Source organism: Rhinopithecus bieti, unplaced genomic scaffold, assembly GCF_001698545.2.
Source record: "Rhinopithecus bieti isolate Rb0 unplaced genomic scaffold, ASM169854v2 scaffold_14700, whole genome shotgun sequence".
In the NCBI taxonomy this organism is placed as follows: domain Eukaryota; kingdom Metazoa; phylum Chordata; class Mammalia; order Primates; family Cercopithecidae; genus Rhinopithecus; species Rhinopithecus bieti.
In genome coordinates this window covers 1,799,455-1,807,088 of record NW_016808194.1, presented here as the reverse complement: position 1 = coordinate 1,807,088, position 7,634 = coordinate 1,799,455, and the positions used below count along the sequence as shown (strand labels likewise).

The 7,634-nt window shown below is 40.6% G+C and overlaps 1 protein-coding gene across 5 annotated transcripts in view; it reads left to right on the top strand.

Annotated features, from left to right (window-relative positions):
- Positions 1-7,634, top strand: part of PPM1H (protein phosphatase, Mg2+/Mn2+ dependent 1H) — a 293,660-nt gene that overhangs the window by 106,215 nt on the left and 179,811 nt on the right. The gene's annotated exons all lie outside the window — the stretch shown is intronic.

Sequence of the window (7,634 nt, the reverse complement as noted above, 5' to 3'; positions counted from 1 at the left end):
AATATATAATTATATAAATAATATATATAATTATATATTAATATAATATATAATTATATATAAATTTATATATTGATATATAATATATGTAATTTACATATAAATTTATATATAAATATAATGTTTGATGGTTTCAGAGGAGCCACTTCTAGGTCTTTGTAAGGAAATAGTCCAAAAGCCTCTCATGAGAGATGGAAGTAACTCTGGCTGTTGCTTTGAGCCCTGCCATGACTCTGCCCCTTTCTCCTCCTTGCTTGCCCATGATAGTTGTCCATTTGCAGCCCATGGCTGATGTTCTTCCAAATAAATATCTGTTTCAATTGGCCCAAAACTCTTGCAGCCCATGGGTTGGCCTTGCAGACTGAACAATGTTGAAAAACCACAAAATATTTCTCCTGTCTCCAGTTTCTGGAGAATAAAGCAGACATATCCTCAGAAAGCTCTGAAGAAGCTCTCAGCAAAGGACGGGGAGTCATCGACACTCTGTCAGCAGATGATGTGCTTTATAGAGAGATGTTTCCTGGGAAAATCAGGAGACACAGAATGGACTGACCTACACGTAACTGTTCATTCTGATTGTCTTGAGGATATTTTGTGTAAAATTTTCATAGGATTTGAAAAGATCTAGGAATCTTTTCTTAGTTTTGGAAATCGTATCTCATTGCAGCTGGGTGTGGTGGCTCACGCCTGTAACCCCAGCAATTTGGGAGGCCGAGGCAGGTGGATCATGAGGTCAGGAGATCGAGACCACCCTGGCTAACACGGTGAAACCCCTTCTCTACTAAAACTACAAAAAACTAGCCGGGCGTGGTGGCGGGTGCCTGTAATCCCAGTTACTCTGGAGGCTGAGGCTGAAGAATGGTGTGAAACCAGGAGGCGGAGCTTGCAGTGAGCCAAGATCGGGCCACTGCACTCCGGCCTGGGTGACAGAGCGAGACTTTGTCTCAAAAAAAAAAAAAGTAATAGTGTCTCATTGCATCTATGCTCAGGGAATAATAAGTATTGATTTATTTTGTTAGTACTAGTTTAATTTAAAGTTGACTTATGGGGATTTATCAACTGTACATATTTTCTAGGTTGAAGGAAGGCCTTTTCCAAACCAGAGCTGAGGACCCAGATGGGCAGTATAGAATGGTGATGGTTAAGTGCACAGGCCCTGAAGTGAGATGACTGTGCAGTCTACCACTTTAGCTACTTAATTTTGGGATGGTTATTCTTTGAGCCTCAGTTTTGTCTACTCTAAAAAGGAATAACAGGCCGGGTGTGGTGGCTCATGCCAGTAATCCCAGCACTTTGGGAGGCCGAGGCGGGCAGATCACTAGATCAGGAGATCGAGACCATCCTGGCTAACACGATTAAACCCCGTCTCTACTAAAAATACAAAAAATTACCCGGGCGTGGTGGCGGGCGCCTGTAGTCCCAGCTACTCGGGAGGCTGAGGTGGGAGAATGTCGTGAACCCGAGAGGCGGAGCTTGCAGTGAGCCGAGATGGCGCCACTGCACTCTAGCCTGGGTGACAGAGTGAGACTCCGTCTCAAAAAAATTAAATAAATAAATAAAATAAAAAGGAGTAACAGCAGTAACTACCAAATGGTAGAAGGAGGCTGGTTGGAAATGTGAACTGCAGTAATCCGTGAAAAATGTTGAGCAAATGTCTTAATAAATCTATAATAAGCGTCAGTGATTATCCTGAGGTCAGTTCCACTTCGGTTATTCTCTATGACTGAACTTTCTATGTTTCTTCACTTGTGAATTGGAGATTACATAATTCCTTTCATACCTGCTTGACAGGATTGTTTTGAGGATTGTTATTATGGGAAAGGGCTCGGAAAGTGTAAGGTGTTCATGATCATTCAATATGGGCACCAGTGACTTAGTGTTGCTCTTCTGATATTTTCCCCCTGCCCCTGGGATATAAGTGATCTCTATAAAAATCGGTCAGTGTTGACATTTGGCCCAAGGCCAGTTGGTGATGGTATTTTTCCTTTTTACTAAGTTCCTTCTAGAAATGGAGCCGGGGTGACTTTTTAACTTCTTGTTCTTAAGAACAGTGAAACCGGTGCGTAAGCACTTTAGGATGGAGCTGTAACCCTCCCCTGTGGTGGTTCCCAATCTTTGTGGGGTCCGTCCTCCAAGAGCAAGGGGCCAGCAGAGTAGAGACACCCTGGTGCTCCATTTCCGGCTCCAACCGTGGCCCCCTTCACTTCTATCTGCTTTACCTATTAGGCTTCCTACTGAGTTTAAGACGAGTTGAGCTGCTTTTTGTTTTTTAAAATTGTTAAATTTTTAATTGGTAAAATGTACATAACATAAAATTTACCAATTTTAGGCATATAGTTCAGTGGCATTATGTGTATTCACATATTTGTACATCTATCACCATCATCATCTCCAGAACTTTTTCAGGTTCTCAAACTGAAACTCAGTATTCATTAAACACTAACTCTCCATTCTTTCCTCTCTTGGTGTCCACCAGTCTATTTCCTGTCTTTCTGAGTTGACCACTGCAGGTACCTCACATAAGTAGAATCATACAATATTTGTCCTTTTGTGCCTGGCTTATTTCACTTAGCATAATGTTCTCAAGGTTTTACCCATGTTGTAATGTGAGCCAGAATTTTTTACCTTTCAGCTATTCTGAATAATGCTGTTGTGAACATAGGTGAACAAATATCTCTGAGTCCCTGCTTTCAATTCTTTTGGCTATATATCTAGAGGAGGATTTGATGAATCATGTGATAATTCTGTTTAATTTTTTGAGGAACTACCACAGTTTTTCACGGTGGCTGCTCCATTTTACATTCCTACCAACAATGGAGAGGGGTTCCTATTTCTCCATGTCTTCACCAGCACTTGTTTTCTGTTGTTGTTGTTTTTTTTTAATTGTAATCATTCTAATGGGTGTGAGGTGATATTTCACTGTGGTTTTGGTTTCCATTTCCCTGATGATTAATGATGTTGAGCATTTTTTCATTGTGTATTGGCCTTTGTATATGTTCTTCAGAGAAATGTCTATTCAAGTCCTTTGCCCATTTTAAAAATTGGGTTGTCTGTTTTGTTGTTGCTTTTGTTCTGCTTTTTAAAAACTTGAAAACCATTACCTAGTGTGGAAGATAAATCATGGAGCAACTGCTGTGTACTGAGAACTGGATGCTGGAGATTTGGCAGGGAATGAAATAGACAAAATCCCTACTTAAGGGGAGCTTCCATTCATAGCGGGAGACAAAATATAGTGTGCCTGATTATAGACACTATGGAGATACAAAACAAAGTGGGGAACACAGAAAATAGGAAGTCTGAGGGGGCTGGGGTAAAGAAGGCATCACTGAAAAGGTGACATTTGGGCAAAGATCTGAAATTGCAGCTATTTGAAGGAGGAGAATTTATCATTCTGGACAATTGAAAGACCCCAAGGTGGGAGCCGGCCCTATATTCTCAAGGTTTAGGAAGGAGGTCTGTGTGATTGGAGCAGAAATATTGTAAAGCCTGGATTTCAGGAAATGTTGTCAGAAAAGTCATAGGAGTGGAGTGAGCCATTCGGGAAGGACATTGAAGGTCACTGTCAAGACTTTGGCTTCCACTTCTATAATTCACTAGCAGAGGACCCTGGACACACTAGTTGAAAGTGGCCAGTGATTTTTCCCATCTAGAAGACATCCCCTTAGTGGTAAAACTCAAATATAGTAGCACTTAGGAAAGGATGGTGAGCGTATAGGGCTTAGGGCAAGAAAACATCTGCAGAGACAAGTAAAGCGGATTGTACCCACCCTTCCTCTTCCTTCACCCAGTGAACATATTGAACCCTGAATCTGCATGCTGAGATTTGAGATAAGGAGACAAAACACAACATAGTTCCCATCTTCCTAGTGCTAAGTCAAGTGGGGAGAGTCATTGGCAGTGGTACTACAATGGAGTGAGTTTTCAGAGACAGACGAAAAGCCCAGGTTGTAGGAAAGTCTGACTCAGATTGGTCATTGGTCATGATGATTTGGGGAACAATCAAGGAGAAGGGGATGGGTAAGGTTAGGAAACTCTTCCTTGAGAAACTGACATTTGAACTGGGATCTTGGAAAGTAAATAGGAGTGAAGCAAGCAAACAAGAGAAACGGGGATTTCTTGTAGAAGGAACATGTATAGGCAAAGACAGATTGACATGAGAGCACATGACGTATGTCTTCCAGTGTTTTGGAAAATATGTGGTCTCTTGGAGGGTTGGCAAGACAGGAAGTGTAAGCAGGCATCACAAGAGTCATCATATACCATAATAAGCTGGGATTTTTACCAAATTATTTTAGACAAGGGCAAGATGACTCAAGACAGTGATGGCAGTGGGAAGGCTGACTTGGGAAGGCCAGGAATTCAAACCTAGAGGCTGGGAGGCTAGTTAGGAGGCTCATGCAGAAATATGGGTGAGAGATAATAACAGCTTAAAATAAGGTACTGATCAGTGCAAGGGACAGGCTCAGAAGAGATTAAGTGAGATATACAGTTGAGGTGATCAGATGACCAACTGCTTGGTACAGGGGGAAGATGAAGATACCAGGCTCAGCCACTAGGTGCTGGTCATTGAAAAGTGAACCATTGGATGATAAGGGGATGGGCAGAGATGATGACCTGAGTTTTGAGTGTACTGATTCTGATTCTACCTTTCCAGGTGAAAATGTTTTGTAGGAAATTAGAAATAAGGGTTTGGAGCTCATGCACAAGCCTAGAGAGGCTTAGATTTAAGGAGTTACAAGATTGAAAATTATAGTTGAAGCCATAGAAGTGGCTTAGGTGACACAGAAGGTATAAAAGTGTGTAATAGAAACATGATCACAGTGGGGTTCTAGAAGCTCCAAGAAGAGAGGGGTACTATGAAGAGGGAAGGTATCTGGCGTGGGCCACACAGTGATAAGAAAGATAAGGATGGGAAAAGTGGACATATAATGTTATAAGCAAAAAATGGAACAACAGGATAAATAATATCTACAAACAGAGTTGACAGGCATGAAGGCTGGCAAACCGAAGATGCATGGACTCCCTCTGGAATACATATGGTTAATTTCTCCCTCCTTTCTTGACCTCTTTTGTCCCCTGTAAATTTAATAAAGTCAAAATATGTGTTTTCAAAAGACTTCTTTCATGTATAATATACCTTCACCTTCCTTGGAGATTAAAGAAAACCTAAAATTTTAATAAAATAACATGAAATTTACCATGGAAAACATTATTATAGGGATTTCTTATTTGTTAGAAACATCGGTGATGTACAGAGGATTTCAATAGAAGTATGACTTTATATTTGATGACCTTTCTTATATTGAGTGGCAATATGGTAGCTGGGTAGCAACAAGATGACCTTTTCTTTTTTTGAGATGAAGTCTCACTCTGTCGCCCAGGCTGGAGTGCAGTGGCATAATCCCAGCTCACTGCAACCTTTGCCTCCCAGGTTCAAGCTCTTCTCTTGCCTCAGCCTCCTGAGTAGCTGAGATTACAGGCAAGCACCACGATGCCCAGCTAATTTTTGTATTTTTAGTGGAGACGGAGTTTCGCTATGTTGGCCAGGCTGGTCTTGAACTTCTGACCTCAGGTGATCTGCCCACTTCAGGCTCCTGAAGTGTTGGGAGTACAGATGTGAGCCACTGCACCCAGTGAGATGGCCTTTTCTACTACAGATTATTATGAATTGGTGTAAAGATTTTAAGACAACCCTTAGCCATCCCAAATGCCAATTCATAAAGAATTATTTTATCCTGTTATACACATAATCTTTCAGCCTCCCATTTTAAAGCAAACCATAAAAACTTTTTTTTTTTTTTTGGTAGAGAAAATAATGTAACTGTTTTCTGCCTCTCTTGGCTTCCATGAGGCATTTACTGAAGGAATGTCATTTCCTGTGTTTGAGCTCTCTTTTTTTTGATTGCAATGTAATTGGTGGTAATTTGGTATTTTATTTTATTTTTTTATTATACTTTAAGTTCTAGGGTACACGTGCACAATGTGCAGGTTTGTTACATGTGTATACATGTGCCATGTTGGTGTGCTGCACCCATTAACTCATCATTTTCATTAGGTATTTCTCCTAATGCTATCCCTCCCCCTCCCCCCACCCCATAACAGGCCCCGATGTGTGATGTTCCCCACCCTCTGTCCAAGTGTTCTCATTGTTCAATTCCCACCTATGAGTGAGAACATGTGGTGTTTGGTTTTCTAGCCTTGTGATAGTTTGCTAAGAATGATGGTTTCCGGCTTCATCCTTGTCCCTACAAGGGACATGAATTCATCCTTTTTTATGGCTGCATAGTATTCCATGGTGTATATGTACCACATTTACTTAATCCAGTCTATCATTGATGGACATTCAGGTTGGTTCCAAGTTTTTGCTATTGTGAATAGTGCTACAATAAACATACATGTGCATGTGTCTTTATAGTAGCATGATTTATAATCATTTGGGTATACCCAGTAATGGGATGGCTGGCTCAAATGGTATTTCTAGTTCTAGATCCTTGAGGAATCGCCACACTCTCTTCCACAATGGTTGAACTAGTTTACACTCCCACCAACAGTGTAAAAGCATTCCTATTTCTCCACATCCTCTCCAGCACCTGTTGTTTCCTGACCTTTTTAATCGCCACTCTTAACTGGTGTGAGATAGTATCTCATTGTGGTTTTGATTTGCATTTCTCTGATGATCAGTGATGATGAGCATTTTTTTCATGTGTGTGTTGGCTGCATAAACGTCTTCTTTTAAGAAGTGTCTGTTCATATCCTTTGCCCACTTTTTGATGGGTTGTTTTTTCTTGTCAATTTGCTTCTTTGTAGATTCTGGATATTAGTCCTTTGTCAGATGGGTAGACTGCAAAAATGTTCTCCCATTCTGTAGGTTGCCTGTTCACTCTGATGGTAGTTTCTTTTGCTGTGCAGAAGCTCTTCAGTTTAATTAGATCCCATTTGTCTATTTTGGCTTTTGTTGCCATTGCTTTTGGTATTTTAGTCATGAAGTCCTTGCCCATGCCTATGTCCTGAATTGTATTGCCTAGGTTTTTTTCTAGGCTTTTTATGATTTTAGGTCTAACATTTAAGTCTTTAATCCATCTTGAATTAATTTTTGTATAAGATGTAAGGAAGGGATCCAGTTTCAGCTTTCTACATATGGCCAGCCAGTTTTCCCAGCACCATTTATTACATAGGGAATCCTTTCCCCATGTCTTGTTTTTGTCAGGTTCATCAAAGATCAGATGGTTGTAGATGTGTGGTGTTATTTCTGAGGCCTCTGTTCTGTTTCATTGGTCTATCTCTCTGTTTTGATACCAGTACCATGCTGTTTTAGTTACTCTAGCCTTGTAGTGTAGTTTGAGGTCAGGTAGCATGATGCCTCCAGCTTTGTTCTTTTGGCTTAAGATTGTCTTGGCAATGTGGGCTCCTTTTTGGTTCCATATGAACTTTAAAGTAGTTTTTATCAATTCTGTGAAGAAAGTCATTGGAAGCTTGATGGGGATGGCATTGAATCTATAAATTACTTTGGGCAGCATGGCCATTTTCACAATATTGATTCTTCCTATCCATGAGCATGGAATGTTCTTCCATTTGTTTGTGTCCTCTTTTATTTCACTAAGCAGTGGTTTGTAGTTCTCCTTGAAGAGGTCCTT